Source organism: Heterocephalus glaber, unplaced genomic scaffold (assembly GCF_053883595.1).
Source record: "Heterocephalus glaber isolate CG9 unplaced genomic scaffold, H.glaber_assembly_v1.0 deba00001504, whole genome shotgun sequence".
Taxonomy (NCBI): Eukaryota; Metazoa; Chordata; class Mammalia; order Rodentia; family Bathyergidae; genus Heterocephalus; species Heterocephalus glaber.
This window is the reverse complement of record NW_028258324.1, coordinates 8,156,284-8,176,115: the sequence shown is the minus strand read 5'-3', so window position 1 is coordinate 8,176,115 and position 19,832 is coordinate 8,156,284. Positions and strand designations below refer to the sequence as shown.

The 19,832-nt window shown below is 37.5% G+C and overlaps 1 long non-coding RNA gene and 1 pseudogene across 1 annotated transcript; both read left to right on the top strand.

Moving 5' to 3' along the window:
* Window positions 1–785: 785 nt before the first annotated feature.
* On the top strand, window positions 786–1,661 carry LOC101717900 (WD repeat-containing protein SL1-17-like; annotated as a pseudogene).
* Window positions 1,662–12,433: 10,772 nt separating this feature from the next.
* LOC110349163 (uncharacterized) lies at window positions 12,434–19,028 on the top strand. Its single transcript, XR_002394957.2, has 3 exons — window positions 12,434–12,622; window positions 16,324–16,433; window positions 18,655–19,028. It is a non-coding gene; the product is annotated as an uncharacterized LOC110349163 (long non-coding RNA).
* The last annotated feature ends 804 nt before the right edge of the window (window positions 19,029–19,832 follow it).

Sequence of the window (19,832 nt, the reverse complement as noted above, 5' to 3'; positions counted from 1 at the left end):
ATTTTCTCTTTTCTCATTTGAATGAGTGTGTTCTAGTCAATTACTTGCTAAGAGTCAGACTATTGGATATTTAAGTATCATGACATAAACAGGGTTGATTTATATGCTAGATATTATGAGTTACTTTCTCATAATCCTTGCTAACATAACCCTAATTTAATTCCTGGCAGGAATGTGATCAGCCCCAATAGAATGTTACTGATAAATGTAAATTAATCATAGCTTTCTGCTTCTCCTTTGCCAGATAATTGCTTCCTGTACCTCTTTGGATGCTAAAAGCAGAACTTTTTCAGTGAGTTAAAGGAAAGATTCTCTAACTTGGCTTTTCCTAGATATATTATTTCCAAAATGTACATATATATATGAATATTTTCTGCCTAGGCATGTGCCACCCATGGCTTCATAAATCTAACTTACTTTCATTTGCATTTAATCTGTATTCTGTTCTCTGCCATCTAAGATCTTCTAAGAAAATTTTGTTTTAGCATTTCCAAGCAACAGCAGGTAGTAGGTGAGCCTACTTAGCGTTATAATGAATATTTGCTCTACTTTTCTCTTTTATTAATTATATTGGCGTATTTAAGGTGTACAATATAATGACATTCATCATTGGAAATTTGTACCTTTACGTAATCCATCTTGGTTCTTATTTTTTCCCCATTCCCCTACCCTCCCTTCAACCCCTCTCTTTGGTCAAGAGTAGCATTCTAATAGAAATAGGAAATATGCATCTGAGCAGTTCAGTGAGCTGACTGGCCTTTAGTGCTTCATCTTTGGTTAAAGAGATGAACAACCAGTACAGTTTTCTCTTCAGACAAGCACAGCATGATGATGTCAATTTGTCAGCAGTCTGGGGGACAAACAAGAAGGAACACTCTAAAATGGTGGTCAGAAGATCTCTGTGTGATTTGATGGCATCTGGAAATGGTGTGATGAGAGGCCCCACATAGAGCAGAGCCTTGAGAGAGGTCAGTGGGGAGCAGTGTCTGTAGACCCTGTCCATTGCTGCATCCAGCCCTCCTGAGACTCATATTCATCTCTACCACTCAGAAAAATGACAGAGAAAGTCTATACATGCAGTACCTGTGGATGCCTGGGCTTTGGCCTTTTCTTCTGGACACCTGATCTCATGTGGAAAAAGGGAACATTTTTTGATATAGAAAGTGGGGGAAAATATTCTTTGGACACAAGAGGAAAATTCATTCTTAGTATTTCATATAGTCTTGATGGGAAATAGCTGACCAGTGATGCTATGGAAGGATTATTAATATTTTTGGTATTGCAGCCAGAAAGCTTGTGCACACACTGGAGGGCCAGGCTATGCCCACTTGCTCTTTTATCTTTCTCTTGGACTCCCAGGTCTTCATCATTTTTCTGATGATGGATATATCAAGGTGTATGATGTACAACCTGCCAACCTGCCTGGCATGCTAAGTGGGCATGCCTCCTAAGTGCTGAACATCACATTTTGTCCTGATGACCCTCACTTTGTTTCCAGTTCATCTGACAAAAGTGTAAAAGTTTGCAATGTTGGAACATTTTTCTCTGTTATTGAAGTGTCCCCAGATCAGGTGTGGGGAGTAAAATATGATGGAAACAGTTGAAAAATTGTGTTTGTTGGAGATGACCAGAAAATTCACATCTGTGATTGCCCAATTTAAATGTCAATGTCTTCAGGGCTAATGCTTCAAAGAGAATGTACAGATTGATTATGATATTCCTTACCTTTTAAGGGTCATTTAAAAGAAATATAGCATATATTGTAGCAAAAATAAAATTTTATAGGTGGAATATAAAAATTTTCTTATTTGATTGAAAACGTGGTTCATTCTTTAACAAATAAAGCATTCTTAATTCCAAAAAATAATATATAGGCTAATTTATTTCATTTTTACTATGAGTTTATCTTAGCTCATTGAAAAGAAAATTTTGAGTTATTACCAGTTTGTTTCTTCATTGTAAGACTTGTTTTGGTTTCTGTCTTGTACTCTGAGTAACTAATTTGAAGATAATGATGCATAGCATATTTTATTCTCTTATTATTTTGTTATGAAATTTTTTTTCATAAAATAAAAAAACTAGAATAAGAGCTATATATATATATATATGTATATATATTTAAAATTTTCTAAAAGGCCAAGAGTACATGTCATCATAGCAATAATATTGTGGGCAATGAAGTGGTTATACTGAAATATAATTCTATCAAAAATATAGTTATGTTTAATGGAAAAATAGTTTGCATTGCTTCAATTTTAAAATTTAATTAAAATTAAATGCAATTAAAAATTTAGTTTCTCTTATGCATTGACCATATTTCATGTGCTCAGAAGCCATATGAGGCCAACTCAGGCCTATTCTCTAAATCCCTGAAGGGCAGAAATTGCATTCTGTTCAGGTCTCACCTTAGTAATTGCTTATTCCTGAAACCCTTCCTAGCTCCATGCACTGCTCCAGGAGACAGTATTCACTGTGTCACCCTAGATTGTGAATAGTTATTTTGACAACATCCCAGTAGATGGCAGTAAAATGTTTTGAGCAAAGGCTGCCTTTTTTCAGTTTGTACAAAGTCCTTAAAGAAGCCACTGTGTGTGCTACAGCAGATTCTGCCTACAATCTTGTAGAAGAGGCTAGTTGCAGTTTCTTGCCTCCCTCTTGTTATTCCTTATCCTTGCATTAATCATACCTGACCAGGTTTAGAGAAGTGATAAACAGAAAAAGCCTCACACTTGGATGTGAGATATACTGCTTTTTGTTTTTTAAAATATTATTTCCTATTTCTAAGCATCTGAGGATACAGCAGCAGGGAACACCCCAGCTTTGCCTCTACCCTTGTACTCTGGTCTTTGCCCCTTACTTTCTGTAATTCATCTGTAGACAAAGCCTGCACTCTACAATGAGTCCAATTAAGGTTCCTTATATGGAGCACCAATTTTTTTTTTTAAGGGCACCAATAAGTAACATGCAGTCTTAGAGATGAGAGGAAGATTCTATACCGCATTTTAAAAAAGAAAGCTATTTAAGGCCATTAGAAGGAAAGAACAGAGAAATGAATGGGAGCTCTTTAGTGGTTTCCAAAAGAAAGAAGGTGCTGAAACACTGATTTTCCTTTTAGGCCTAATTGTCTGGACTGGGAGAACTGTATCTAACTGTGAGATCCATAAATCTGTGGGCATCTCTATGTGTGAGAGTCCATCAGAAGGAATGGAGCCTTTTATTTACTGACTCAGTGATGATACATTTCAGAAGGTGTTTGGGAAGGAGAATCTATAACCACACCCTGCAGGGCTGGGCTCCATCCCTCAACCCCATGGGTTCTGGGAGGAAAGCATATCACCCACCCCACTGATCTGTATTTCACAGATCTGACTTTATACTTGTGAAACTTCCTTTGCCCCTGCACTTTCCTAGGAATGTGTTCCCTCCTAGAAGAGCAGAATCTGTCATGAACTGGTTTGGTTCTTCCAGAATTGGGCTATTACAGATTATTTCTTGTTGATTTGTGAGTAAACTTGGTCTGTTAGGGGTGGATATGTCACAACCTGCTGCTCAGGCGAAGCTGCCCACTGACCTGGCATAGTGGAGATTTTCTCAACTTTCTCCCCAGAAGCTATGTAGCAGATAATGGCTAAAGTTAAAGGGAGCTTGTCTCATTGTGAGACATCTTTATGAGTAAGAAAAACAATTGGATGGGGAGAAAAGAAAAAATTTGTTTCTAGCATTGGTCTGCATTATCAAGTGTTGTGCATCTTTGGAGAATTTATCTCTCTAAATTCTGTTCTTATATTAAATGTGGGATACAGAAAAGGTGATTTATCAATAATTCTCTGACTCTGGTTGCTGTGTAACCTGGAAGTCATTTCCAAGGCAAATATTGGATCACTAAGAACAAGGATAGTAAATGCCTGGCGCTTTGTTGCCACACTGCCCATTATCAACCCCCACCAATCTTTCCTCTAGAATCTGATGGTGGTCTCAGAATCTTTCTCAGCACAGTGCCCACAAAGGCATGCCAGTCAGTTGAAGTTAAGCTTAAAGATAGAAACTTCTTGCCATCCCAGACTAGAAGAATGCAAGTCCTACATCTCTCCTTATAATGGGATTCTTGTTTTGATCACAGCTCCTGAAGTCCATTAGTTGTTCATTACAACAGGCATCTTAATAGACTCACTGGGATGAAATCCCATCCCTAATTTTTAGCATAAATCAAGGAAAGGATTCTGAATGTGAAAGTGAATAAATAAAATGAGTAAACAGTAACAAGAAATACAGAGGGTATACCAATATTAACTAATGATATTTGAGTGATATTAGGAAGGAGAAATCAGAACTAAGAAAAATAATTCTCAAATGTAGTCTGTAAATACATCCTCATATCTCAAACAAGGGTAAAAAAAAAATCTCCTTGGCTAATAATGTACTAGTAATTCACAATCTGTGTTCTCCAGAGATAAAATACAGCACATTCAAGATCTTATGTACTATATACTATTATGTTGACCCTCTAAATCTTACCTAGATACAGCACTATACAGCTGGTCAACAATTACTTCATGATATCAGTTTTTATTGTTGTTCTCAGACTTTATGGATAACAGAGTCTCCTAGGGAGCTTACAAAAGATGCAATCTCTTGGGCTGTATCTCCAGAGAAACTGACTTAGAGGTCTGAGTTGGTGCCTAGGAGTATGGTTTTTTAAAATTAAGTGTCTCAAATTCCTTAGGTCACAATTTGAAAAGTAGTTGTGAAATAGTTCTCTCCTGAGCTTAAACCTAGGTGTGTATGGCTTCCATTTTTCATGTAAGTGCACTGCATGGTACAATCATTTAATTCTAGGGCACTCAGTTTGTATCATATATTAAAGAGCAGATTCAAGGAGCTGCATGGTGAACAGCCGTAGTTCTTGAGTATGACCTTCAATGGCAAAAATGTTCATATATCCATGTGATAATATTGCAACTTTGGATATATTGGTTATCTGTATTAGTTAGGTTTATTGACTCTTTTTTTGTTTTTGGTACTGGGGATCGAACTCGGGTCCTTGCGCTTGCGCAGCAGGTGGTGAAACCACTGAGCTAAATCCCCGGCCCTAGTTAGGTTTATTAGTTAGGGTTCTATAGAGGAACAGAACAAATATAAAATATATGTGAAATTATACAAAGGGGTTTATTAGGGAGATTTACAGGATCAGAAGCAACAGAGTCACAATGGTTGTCTGCACATTTGAGAGCCAGAGGATCCAGTACCAGTAAACAGTTGAAGGCCTGAAAGCTCAGTGTAGTCACTGATACAAGCCTGTGTCAGAAACTCAAATAGTCTGCAATGGAAGGCTAAAGTGTCGGCACTGGAAGGCTGAAGAAACTGGAGATGAATGTCCAAGGCAATGGTGAAGACTGGGGTTCTCCAGAAAAGAAGCGTCTCTTTCTTCTTTTCCTTTTTATTTTATCCAGGCTACATGAGTATTAGTTGGTGTCATCTATACCTGGTGTGGGTCTTCCCTGCTCAGTTTGCTGACTTACATGTCACTCATCCACACATACCCAGAACTTTATTATTGCTACGAAGTTCTTACTTAAGTCAAATTGACACATCACAATTAATAATCACTATCTCCATGTGGAATATATGCAATAATAGGAAGATGTTATGAGTTCAGTAACACTTTTGAATGCATTTGTATTTCATTAACCCCAACAGCGTCTATGAATATTCAAAAGTATTGTTATGTATATGTGTACAATATATTGGTTATTTAATCTACATGTAATAGGAGACTTTATGAAGGAATTGCATGAGCTAATCCATGTATATGTACCTCACCCTACCATAAGGGGTTCTTGACACAGAAATTTGAATTGTCTGGGATGGGGAAAATCCCAAAAGATTTGGGTTTGAATTCCCAAAAGGGTACATTGTGGCTGAGTTGTGTGGTTACTTAACCCATAAGCATCAATTTCTTCATTTGTAAATAATCATGGTCAATATATTCCTAATAAATCTGACGTAAAGATTAAATGATATAATGTATGCACAGTACTTGACTCAGTGTAGACAATCAATGTTAGTTTTCTTCTCCCTTAAAAAGTTAACTAGAGAATCTGGAGCTATATGTCCCTGGCCCTTTGATTCAGCCTGTAGTCCCAGAAGGTTTCCTGCTCCATGGAGATGGTTTGAGGGACTTGCCATTAGGGCTCTTCAGTTGCTCTTTCACCCTGTGCTTCTTTCATACCTGTCATTTAAGCAAGGGACTGTAAGGGATAGTGATCCTGGGAAAATAAGGTGCAGAGCTGGAGAGGGCTCTTATAAAGTAGCAGTATCTGACACCACTGTTTTTCATTAAAAAGATCTTCAGTACTCAAGGAATGGTACAGAGCAAACACCCACCCCATCCCCTTTCCCCTGAAGAGGAACACAAGGAGTGTCACCCATAATTAGTGTGTGTCTGCTCTTAATGTTCCTAAGCCAAGCCTACAGATGGAGCCAAGGTTATTACATGCACTTGGAACATTCTTTTTTGCCTCTCGTCAGGAGATTGCAGGAGGAAGTTTGTGTTTCTCTCTTCTTCTGCAACTATTCTAGTTTGACACTGAAAATACTCAGGCTCCAGGTTTAATTTGAATATCTATGGTATAAAATTACCAGTATTCACATCCCCTACCATTTTCCTGACAAATTAATTGCCAATACAATTTTCAGAGCGGGTGTGTGAGGAATGTGGTGGGGTTGAGAGTTCAGTTCTTCAGAGGTAATTATGGTGCCCTTGGCCGGGAAAGAGCGGAGATGATGCTAGAGGAGCCTGTGTTTTGGGTAAGCAGCACCTGCTCTCTGCTGGCTTTGTAGACCTGCGGATCCGAGAAACACATATAATTTGGAGGATTTAGTGTCTACCTTTGGTACACATAATTTAACCTCTTAATCACTGTGTGATCTGTGTAGCTGCTGTGAGCTCCCTGAAACCATGTTGTCTCGTGGCTATTCTTGGCTTTTCAGATCTTTGCCCCAATTATTCTACCACATCTTCAAAATATCCAGATGAAGAAGTAAACAGAAAAAGCCTTTGAAATAGAAGGTAAATCTGGCTAGAAAGAGATTCTTCCTTTTGGCAAGGTCTAAGGGAATGCTTTTGTTGTCCTCTCTGAAAGTAACTGGTCTCACCAGAAAGACATAGACAACCATTCTGCTGGACCAAGCACCTGACCTTTTAGGAAATAGTCTCTGGTCACTGAAAAACCATTTCTCTGAAATATGCACCTTTAGATAAGATGCATAAATTCCCCTTACAACCACACAGAACAGTTGTAATCCTCCAGTGTCTAAGGCATTTGCTGTTGGAGTAATTTAAAATTTTATTGCATTCAATTGCAACACCACCACCACCACCACCACCACCACCAACAGCAACAGTAAAAACCAAGCTAAACAAATAAAAGCCAGTAAATTTTCCAAAGCTGGGAAAAAGGAGGAGTGGAGGAGTAGATGGTGACAACAAAACAGGTATAAACCCTTAAATAACTTTCTTAAACATTTTCAAGTTGTTAAAATATTAGCACCTGTATAGATTGATTTTAGTCTCCAAGATATTTTTGGAAATAAATGGTGATAACATTATTGAGAGAGAGAGAGTGAGGGAGGGAGTGAGTGAGAGAGAGAGAGAGAGAAAGAGAAGAGAGAAAGTATACATATTTGATTCCATTAGGTTTTGTTCTCAAGTTTTCTCTGTGATGTAAGTTGCTTTTAAAAATATTAAAGATTGAGTGAGGATGAGATAATATTTCTGGCACTCTAGTTCCTGGATTAATGAGATAGGAAAGAAGGGAATGAGGCTATTTGTTGGCAAAGGTTAATGTGTAAGGACTTCATCCTGTTGTCTCAATGAATTTGAATCTCATTGCCCAAATATCTCTGCTGCAGGGCTCCTGCCATGTTTCTTAGGAACCAAGCCAACTCCTTCCGACTAAGGTACTCAGCCTGCATTGGGAGATGAGGGTGTTGGTGGGACTATCTTCTCCAACACTTTTGTTTAGCAGATCAGCTGAGTAATTCTCATAGATAGACAAAGGATTTACTAAGGATTGTCTAGAAAATTAGTAATAGAGCAAGGGCTAGAACCTAGGCCTGACTTTCTTTAAAGCATCGATCAACAACTGTTATAGGAACAGTTACTTTACTTGGACACAGGCCTTGAATTCCTAATTTGGAAATCAATAAGCTGCACAAAATTCATAGATTGGTGATGCAATTTGATAGGAATGCCTAGGAGTTAACACAGGTGGATCTGGGGAAAGAGAAGAAAAGAGAAGAAACATTTATAAGCAAAGTACTCATTCTTTACAACTGCATATGATTTTCATGTCTCTCCAATGAAGTAGCTAGTATTCCTATTTTTAATGAAAAAGCATGGCTCAGAGAAGTTGAATAATTTTCCAAAAATCTTGTAGAAGGTACTATATGATTTGAATTTACAAATGCATTGTTCAAACTCCATATAGAACCTTTCCATTACTCCCCAATTCTTTTTAAAATTACATTAGTACATGTTTATAATACAGTTACATTCATCGTGGGGAGTTGGTACATGTACTTAACCCATCTTAATTCTTTTTATGTCCCTTTTCTCTTCTTCCCCTCCCCCTCCCTCTGTCCTCTTGGTCCCCTTCCCATTTACAAAAGCTCTATCCCCCTATTTCCCGTTTTCTATTCTATAGGTTGTCCCTTCACTCTGTTAGATGATTCTTTTGCTGTGCAGAAGTTGTGTAATTTGGTACAATCCCATTGTTGCATCTCTGTACTAAGTCCTGTGCGACCGTGATTCTGTTCAGAGAGTCCTTGCCTATGCCATGACTTTAAAAGTTTTACCTATTTTATTTTCCACCAGGTTAAGTGTTCCTGTTTTAACATTCAATTTGATTCAATTTTATTTTATTTTAGTACATGGTTAGAGGTATGGGTCTAGGTTCAATCTTCTACATGTGGAAAGCCAGTTTTCCCAGCACATTATTAAAGAGGCTATCTTTTCGTCCAGTGTATATTTTTGGCCCTTTTGTCAGAGATCAAATGGCTGAATGTGCTTGGGATGGTTTTTATTCCATATATCTGTTTTTGTGCCACTACCATGCCATTTTTAACACTAGAGCTTTTGTAGTATGACTTGATGTCCAGAATTGTGATGCCTTCTGATTTGCTCTTGTTGCAGAGGGTTGCTTTTGGTATTCTGAGTCTCTAAGTTCCATATGAATTTAAGGACTGTTTTTTTCCCCTAGTTCTGTGAGGAATGTTGCTGGTATTTTGATTGAGATTGCATTAAATCTGTATATTGGTTTTGGAACTATGACCATTTGGACAATGTTTTTTCTGCCTATCCAGGAACAGGAGATATCTTTCCATTTTCTGATATCCTCTTCTATATCCTTTATCAGGATTCTGTTGTTTTCATTATAAAGGTATTTCACTTTCTTTGTTAAGTTAATTGGTAAGTGTTTAATTTATCTTGTTGATATTGGAAATGGTATTGTTCTTGGTGGTACCATTATTGGTGTACAGAAACACTGTTGATTTTTATGCGTTGGTTTTGTATCCTGCTACCTTGCCAAATTTGTTTATTAGTTCTAGGAGTCTTTCAGTGGAATTTTTTGGGTATTCTATGTAAAGAATAATGTTATTTGCAAGAAGTGATAGTTTGACTTCTTCCTTTCCTATGCATAGCACTTTTATTTCTCGTGCCTGATTATTCTGGCTAAAGTTTTAAGTACTGTGTTGAACAGGAGTTGTCCTCTTCCTGCTGTTAGCGAACAAGCTTTCAGTTTTTCCCAATTTAATATTATGTTGGCAGTAGATTTGTTATAAATGGCTTCTAGCAAATTGAGATAAGGTCCTTCTATGCCTATTTTTTCAAGTTTTTAAAAAAATTATAAATGCATGTTGGATTTTGCCAAAGACTTCTTCTGCATCTATTGAGATGATTATGTGAGGTTTTTTTTGAGACAGGGTTTCACTAGGTAGTTCCGATTGGCCTTGAACTCACCAGCCCAGGCTAGTCTCAAACTTGCAGTGATTTTCTTGTGTCAGCCTCCTGTGTGCTGGGAGTACAAGTGTGTCTTACCATGCTCGGGTTTTATGTGATTTTTGTCTTTGCTTTTTGTTTATGTGATATGATGTATTACACTTATTGCTTTGCAAATGTTGACCCATTCTTGCATCCCTGGGTCATGATCTTTTTCCCAACTTATTTTTGCTACTTTTTCTAACATCAGCCAAGCCTCAAAACAAGGTCTTGAATTCATACATGTCCAACATTTTGGCATGCCATTGAATGCATTGAGAGAGGAGGGATTGTCTTGGGCTGCATGTAAAACATATAATATAGCTAATGTATATAAGTAACAAAACTTCCTACTTTTTCTATTGTAACTTATTAAATTATCTTATGAAGTAAAACAACAGTACCAAATTTAATAATTAAATAAAACAACTTACATGTCTATTTAATAACAATAAAACCCTATGTTCTTAGACATACACACACGTAGGAATATTGAAATACTATTATTGTTAATCACTGTGTTTTACTTGCTAATTTGCTGAAATGAAGTGCATGTAGTATCTGCTACACATGAGTTTTGATTTCATGACTGTGTGTTGCTGGGGCAGGAGGTGGGGTTAGCACTTTTGTTGTTGCCTATGCTGTCTGTGATCTATCAACATACAATCAAATCATAAAAATCACACGATAATGTCAAAACTTTGTGATCTTGCAGGGCTGCATTACTAGTTGTCCAGAGGTGCATGGGGTCATAGGCTGTGGGTCTGACATGCTTGGTTAATCATCCTTATCACCTAACCCAAGCATTTACAGTGGTCCTCCCAAGTACTTAGCCTTGTATGGGACATGTGGAAATACTAAGAGTACAAGCCCTTTTTATAACTGAGAAGGGCTCTGTAGCCATAAGAGCATCAGATAAGGACTCTACATACTTGCTGACCACAGTGGGCTCCTTGGGCCTGTGGCACTGGCCTTTGCCCGGGAGCCTGTTAGAATTGCAAAATCATAGGCCCCACTCAACCTACTGGATTTTACATTTAACAAGATCCCCAGGTGATTTTTACCACATTCAGATTGGAGAGGCATAGCCTGTGCCTCTCTGACTTTATTGGCCCAACACAGCAGCCTTGTTTTTGTCCCAACCATGTGCACCGGGTTTCTGCCTCACACTCTTTGGATTTGCTGTTTCTTTTGTCTGCCTGTTCCATCTCCAAATTGCTTCTTGGCTCAGCTTTGTCATTCAGATTTTGAGCAATATTGTCTCAGAAAAGTCTCAGAATGCTGACTTCTAGTAAACAGTGCTATCCAGTTATATTTTCTCATAGTACTTATTCTCTGAAATTATATCATTGATTTATTTGTTTGCGTGTTTATTATCTGTCCCATCAGAATGTTAAACTTTGTGAATGAAGAAGTATTTTAACTATTTGATTCACTGTTCTATCCCCAGCACCTGGAGCACTACCTGGCTTAAATTAGGTATTGAATTAGTACTTGATGAATCAAAAAATGAACAATGGATGGGTTTTTGCTTCTATTGTAATTTCATCATGTTGATATTGAAAGCTAAGATTATTTGCAGGCATGTTTAGCTAATCAATTACCAATCAACACAATAGAGAGGGTTTTTTTGTCTGTTGGCTGGTGTGAGATAAAATTCTTTGAAGCCCCAATTTATGAATTGTGATTGTTAATCATGATGTGTCAACTTTAATGGATTAAGAAAGCCAAGCAGAGTAGTAGAGCACAGTTCTGGGTATGTCTATGGATGATTGGCATGAAGGCCAGCAAACTGAGGGGGGAAGATCCATCCCTGACATGGGCAGCACCAGTCAATAGGCTTGCAGCCTGGACAGGATAAACAGGGAAAGAAGGAAAAGCCCCCATTTTGGAAGAGCTCCAGTCTTCATCATTCAGCTTTCCACCTCAGACTCACAGTGGCTACTCTACAGTGAGCTTCCAGGACTTTGACCTTTGGCAGGTGGTGCATTCCTGATTACTACTGTTTCTGCAGCTTCCATCTTCTTGGGCTGAGCAGCTACTGGATCATCTGGCTCTAGCACACAGAGCCGTTGTGGATTCTTCTGCCTTTGATCCTGCAGACAGCTACTGTGGACTCTCCCACTTCTGATCCTGTACCTAATACATCTCCTTGTATATATTTACTGTTTTTCCATTGGTTCTGTTCCTCTAGAGAACCATAACTACTACATGAACCAAGGAAAGGAAAGGAAAGGAAAGAAAGGAAAGAAAAGCAATAGAAAAAACAAAACTTTCTTTTTAAACTTTTGCCAGTTTCATCTGAACTGATTTTATTACAGTTGCATTTGGTGATTTTTAACTTATCTGCATAGATAATTTTTTCCCTTAATATCTTTTCAGCTGTTCCCTTGAGAAGTGTGGATGTATGCATTCTATACATGCAAAAATGTGACTGGAGACCTTTCCTGTTTATTTATAAATACCTACAGGAAAGTGATTTATTTCTTGTGTGAAAACAGTGGTTTGGAGAGAGTTCATGCATACTTTATGAGCTGACTCTGCAATATCACACTGCAGATCTTCCTGGGACAAACAGCAAAGGTAACCTCTCTGAATTCTGATGAGACATCCTGGAAGAAATGCTCTATCCCTTATTAAAGTTGAAGAAGAAAATGAGAAAAAAGATCATATACTTAAGGTGTACTAAATGACTTATAAAACAGGATCTCATTTTAAATAGCATGGCAACTCTATGTGGCAACATTACCCCATTTCACAGAATAAGAAATTAAGATGTAGAGATTAGGTCGTGTTCACAGTCATACATCTAGGAAGTTGGAAAGTTGACGCCAGCCCATATTCTTAGTACCATATTGCTGTCTCCTTGTTAGCAAAACCCTATCTTCCCTTGGTAGGACTGTTCTGTTGTGTGAGTCAGATTTTCTTCTGGCTGCAAAAAAGAACCCGAGAGACTAACAGCATCATAAAGGATTTATGAAGAATACAAAAATGATAGTGCTAAATCTTCAGTATTGAGTGGAAAGAAGTTGGTTAGCTCTGAGGGAAGGAAATCCAGAGCTAACATTATGCTTGCTTCATAGGATGATGGCATTTTTAGTCAGCAACCGGAACACAGCATATTAAAAATTTGAAGGATCAGCCAGGGTGTTTCTCACACACACACACACACACACACACACACACACACAACCACTCTCTCTCTCTCTCTCATATATATATTATTTTATTAGCCAGAAAATGACAGCCATTGTCAAGTGGAGGCCCTAATTCAGACTGGATAGTCATGATCTTATTTTGTCAATAGTGAAGAAAAGAATTTTGAGGACAATCTGATATATTCTCAAGTGACTGAAGCTTTCTTTACAGTCACCTCAAAATGTAAGAAGGGGAGGAAGGGTTGCTTGGATAGCACCTTTCACCTCAACAAATTAGGACTGTGATGGTGAACACTTTAGAGCTTTCAATGATACAAACACCCCACTCTGGCATATGTGCCATGGATTCTCTACCACTGAATTAAAGCTAAGTCCTAGCCCTCTTAGAGAGATGTTCCAGGTGGGGGTGGGGCACTTCATTTCCAGAAAGGGCCCATTTTGCATTTTTCTCTGGAAACTGAACCTCTAACTCAATCTCAGTGCCTATACAAAGAACCAAGATAAAATTTTCAGATGAATTCAAAAGGCTGCCTGGGGTCCCAGGAATTTCTTTAAATATTCCAAAGATTATTGAGCAAGAGAAGTACTGAATCTTTGTTAGGTAGGTATGATGAAATTTCCTAAAAGGCAGAGTTTGGGTAATGTTCAACAGATGGTGCTCATCAGCAACTTTTTGGAAATGGTATACCTTGAACTTTTACAAAATTACTTCAAAAAGCCTTCATGTGAGTTTAGAGACTTTTGGAAGACTATAGCTTTATAAAAAGATACATTTTTGGTCATATCCTATTCATCAGCCATTCTTTCAAAAACTAGAATTCAAAAGGCAGGAAGGGAAGTTGCTTTCTTTAGTTTAAAGTTTTGGTTAACTCTAGAATCTTCCATGGTGCAGAGGGGAAAAACAAAACAAAACAAACGGAAAACAAATCCCCTAAAGAAATGGCTCTTAACCCTCTATTCTCATTTTGTTTTCTTTCCCACTTAGAGGATCTGAATGTATCCCCTTATGCTCTCTGAATACAATGTTCCAAATGTTTTTTATTTGGAGATAATTTGCTTATAAATTCAAGTCTCCTTCTCCATATAATGGATGATTTTAGAAAAGCTGGTGAGGTGCCCATAAATACTATCTCAACTCTTGATGTGACTAAAGTTCAGAGACTGCATACTTTCAATAAGATCTTTACCATGTTTCTGTGGGAAATGAATTATGAATTCTCCCCTCAGTGAGCAATATGGGCTAAAAAAATTCTGCTAACACCAATAACTCATCCAGTTGTCATTCTGGAATGTAGAAGGGGAACTCACGAGTCCTTATGCTCTGTCACTTCTAAGTGGGGAAAGATGGGCCCTTACCCTCCTAGGAGGAGCCCTTAGCATCTTCTCTATTGAGAGCTGTGGGGATTCCCTATTTTAAACCAGAAGATTATTTCCCTCAGATCCAAGTAAGTCTCCAGTTGTGTCTCTATCTTTTTTCAGTAATTGAGTAATTCTATCTTTGGCAAGTGCAGTGCCACAATAAATTATAGTGCTCTAACCACATTTTTTATCCTTTATAAAAGATAAGTGGGGTGGAGAGATTAAAGTAGAAAAGGGATAAGAATGCAGTGTAGGGGGGCAGCAGGATCAGAGGCAAATATTGGTGGTGGGTGATTTCCCCAACATCTTTTAGAAAACATGGGTTATCTGTATTATCAACTGAAGTGGCACACCATCATTTCTATATTCAGACCCTGTCTGATCTAAGCAAAGAAGGAGACTTTGAATCTCAAATGTTTCCTAAGATCTTAGAGTCTAGATTGATCTGATTCTTAGTTCATTGCCAATTCTCAGAGGGACGGAAACATTAAATTTTTTTTTTGCCTAAATTCTTTTATTGGTACATTTTAGATATACAATATGTTTACATTTATCATTGGGTGCTTGTACCTGTACATGATGTATCTTGGTTCTTATTTTTTCCCCGTTCCCTGTGCTCCCTTTCCCCCCTCCACCCTTCCCTATTTACAAAGACTTTGTCTCCATTTTTTCCTTTTCTCATAATTTTTCGTTTCCCTTCTTTCCTTTCCCCTTCCACTCCCACTTCCCCACCCCTTTGGACCTTTTTTTCCTATTTCAAATTATCAATTATTCGTTTTAATCATTTTAATCCTTATTTACACTTTCAGTTTCTCACACTAGAGAAACTATTAGGCATTTACACATGTGTGCCCTATTTATTTCACTTAAGAGTAAGTCCTCAATATGCATCCACTTAGCTATAAATGTCTCTAGTTTCTCATTCTTTATGGCTGAGTAGTACTCCATTTTATAAAAACTCACATCTTCTTTATCCAGAGAAACATTAAATTTTTGTGGCAAGTACATAAAAAACAATGTGGATCTCTTAATAATAAATTGTTGCTTCCTGATTTCCATATCAACTCACTTGGAATCATCTCCTAGATTTGTGTCTCAAGGAACAGAATTGTTGGGAACCTAATGTTTAGAAAATCATGCCTGATCCAAATGCAGTTAGAATATTAGAGGACTTTTTAGTGGTTCTTTGTGTCCTGGAAACTTTTGCACTTTGTGCTGATAATATGTATTGAGGTAATGGTAATGCTTACTGTGTGTGGTCATCTGAGTTGAAGTCATAGAGAACAGGCATATCTCCATGGCAGAAGAGCTATCTGAAGTCTCAAAAGTGTTCAGAGCACATTTTCTGGGCCCTGTGGCTCTGAGTATGGATGGAATATGGCCAGGAGGCTTAGAACTGGGCAGCTCTCCAATAACTCTTCCCAGTGTTTTCAAAGGGGTCCAGACACTATCATCCTAAATCCAGGGGACCTTTGCCTCCATTGCATCATCCTAAACTGGAAAAATGGATATTACTGGCCACACTAACTATTCTGTACATGAGCCATCTAGGAGGGTTCATCTCAGGCCATTTAGACTTTATAAACAAAGATTATGCATTTACAGAGTGATTTCGAGAAGTTACTTACCTTCCTTGAGCTTACTTTCCTGTCTCTGTGTATACATGCAATGTCAGCTTCATTGGTTTGGATAATTATGGGAGATCACCTTTGTGAAAATGTTTGAGTCAATATGACTTTAATTTCCTTTTGTGCTATCTACTCATAGGCTGTCCTTAGCATGCTCTCCCCTGAATGATTTCATGTGCTGATGGTAAAACTGAGAACCAGGACCAGCCTAGGGAGGAAGTCCAGGTGGAAAAAAGGATGCCAGAGCAGGTGAGAAAAGGAAGATGTATATGTAATGCTGGGGTACTGCTTCCTGCTCTGCACTCAAATTATTAAAGGCATATCCTCCCACCATGCCTCCAAACAGAGAGTAAATGCATTGAATTTAAGCAGGATCTGTTTATTGTTCATCTCTTTATGTTGAGAAGAAGCACCAGATTGCTGAGGTTGGAAGGTGGGACTGGGCTTCCAGCTTGTGTTTCATCCAAGTCACAAGACATCTTGGAGACTGTTAATGATCTTCCCTGTCTATATAATAAGAAGAGTTAAGTCAAGACCAGTAAGTGGATTTGGGATTACTAAAACTTTAATGTGCTTATTATCCACCCCGAGATCTGTTAAAATGAAGATTTTAATTTAGTAAGTTTAGAATGAGGTCCGAGATCTTCATTTCTAACAAGTTCCTGATGATGTTGACATTAGTGATTCAGGGAACACATTGGAGGAACAAGGGTCTAGATTTATTCAAGGTCTAAAAAGTTATGATTTTATTATGGAAGATATAGAAGGCATATCTTTGTCAACATCTGTTCAAACATGCATTCATATGTCCATCCATCCAGTCACCCGACCATCCATCCACTCAACCACACTTCCAATAAATAGCTAGGGCTCAACATATTAGGCCCTGTGCCAGACAGTGGGATTGTAGAGATGAAATATCCCTATCCCATTTAATGAGACAGACATAGAAACAAACATTTTTCAAAATACTTGACCCATATTCTCGAAACAGCTATTTCTTTCATGTCTTAAAATCCTTATCTGTTCTCTGGGTAAGTTCCTTTTATTTGTGCATGGTGAGGCTATCTTCAAATCATCACAAGGGGCAAGAAGTGGATAGACACACCTGTACTGGAAAGAGAACTGAACTCAGAGCATCTTGGAGTTCAAGTCTCACCTTGTTTATAGCCATGAGACTTTGTCACAGCTCTCTAGGGTTCAGTTTCTCTATTTGCAAAATCAGGAGAATTATTCCTACCTTGCTTATTACATGAAATTTTTTATGTAGTTTAAACTGAGATAATGAATATGCAAGGAGTTTGAAAACTTTAAAGTGATATACAGATGCAAAGAGATTTTTGGCTTGTCAAATTCACATGCAGTGTAGTGTTATGTATAATGGTGAAAATGATGAAAAATGATGTAAATATCTCAGAAAAGTTACTACCATAAGATTGGGGCCATTTGTCTACTTCTAGTCAATGAACTCTAAGCAATGATGACATATTGTCAATTGTAGGCTATGTCAATTAAGAGCCAATATACCTCCTCTATCTCCCTTCCATCCCCTGGAGCAGATAACCTAAGGACCACATGTACTACATTATGTAGCTGTATGATGGAGTCAACCCACATCTTCAAGTCATTGTTTAGAAGAAAATTTCATAGGAAGACTACTAGACCTAGATCACATATTTTTAGGAGAGGAAAAAAAGATTTTTATTATGTTAAGTTGCTTGGAATATAAGCCTATCATATGATGACTATGAATATAGTTAATGCCTTCAGATTTTCAATATATTTAGGTATATAGTCAATCCAAATACATAGAATTGTTATGTGTGTTTTTGCTATTAATGTTCTTGCTGTAGTGCAACTTTTTATTTTCGGTTTTACTTTCAACTTTTACTGTAAAGTATTGGAGGTATTTTAAAGTGTTGCTTCATATAGGTGCAGTATGTCTTTTTATCAGATACAAAATATTTCATGTTAGGCATATGGCCATTCTTATATTGATGGATCTCCTTTCCTTTCAAATAGCTTTTATGTTTTGATCTATTTTTTTATTAGTGCAAGTTTGCGGTACATAATGATTACATTCATTGTGGGAAGTTTGAAGAGAAAATAATTAAATTGTGTTATCTATTTCTTATTCTCTCTAGTATAAACTGAAATAAATATATTTATAACTGTTCCTTGGCACATGTGTAGGTAACTTTTAGAAAAGATCCTGAGAAATAGAATTTCTGAGTTATAGAACATACGCATTTCAAATATAAATAAATATTGTCAAATTGCCCTCCAAATTAATAATATGAATTTATACTTCCACTAGCACTATGAGAGTGTCCATTTCTCACACCTTAATTTTGCCAAAATGGGAAGATCTAAAAATCATTGTTTAATTTACTGATTGCTGAGTAACAAACTTTTCTAAACTTGGTGCTTTGAAATAACTCTCATTTTCTTCTCTTCCATGATTCTCTAGCTTTATTGGACTGAGCCAGGAGGATGTTCAGTCCTTGTGATAAAGTCAGGGACTGCAGCTCTTGAGGCCCTCAACTGGGCTGGAGAGACAGATGGATCAGTCATGTGGCTGCTGTTGCTGAGGTACTGGCTATCTCTTCTGTACTCCTTGGACTTCTCACAGAAGAGCAGCTGGGTTTCAGAAAAGGAAGCAGAAGATACCAGTACACTTAAGTCCTGGGCCCTGGATTCCCAGAACACTGCTTTCCCCCCAAGATATTGGCCCAAACACTCACACACCCTAGGTTCAAGGGAAGGGCAAAAGAACCGAGAATTTGTTGGTGCCTATAAGACTACTTGCACAGTTATTATATATTACCAAAGTAATAATTGTATCTTTGAGTTTGAATAAAGTTGAAGAAATGTTATCTGAAAAACTAATAAATGGGGTTTAAAGTGTTTGATTCTTGAAAATTAAGCAAATGTACTTTATGCTAATCAGGTTGGAGAAATAGAAGTTATGCTAGGGATTGCATCAACCAGAAGGCCAGTTGTTCTATTGGTGACTACTTATGAGAACATACTGTAACTTTTTCCCATTATAAATCTTTCTAAATATACACATGAAAAATAAAATGAAGAATCAGGTACAGACTCATTTATAGCCATCTATCATATATTTAGAGACTTCAAGGTTATATATAAGGAGAAACATTCAAAATAAATGGCTTAGAAGTGTTTCAAGGTCTGCATCATTCAGAGTGACAGTTCATTAATTAATTTCTGCTCCAGAGATGAGGTAGGAGGTGAAGCATATGAAGGGATTGTTGCAGAAGGGGAAGGCAGTGCGTTGGAGAAAAGTTCATAGATATCACAAGTATATCAGAGGGACCAGGAAGTCTTTCCTAGTTTGTTGTCTTGAATTAGTGACACCATTGCAATGTGACCTGTGGAATGCTGGGAAGAAATAGGAACAGAACTAGTTAGATTAAAACGGAAGAGAAAGATAGTTGTCATCTCCAACTCTTCATGGTTCCTAGAAAGGAGCCTTTCTTTCTTTTCTTTATTCTAGAGAAGAATTTATGAATTCTGTGAATTTATGGTCTTGATTGTATTATTTTAAAATTTCAAGGGATAGACCATTAAACACCAAATTTAGGGCTTCCCCAAATGTTGGTGGTATACTGAGTTAGAAATACA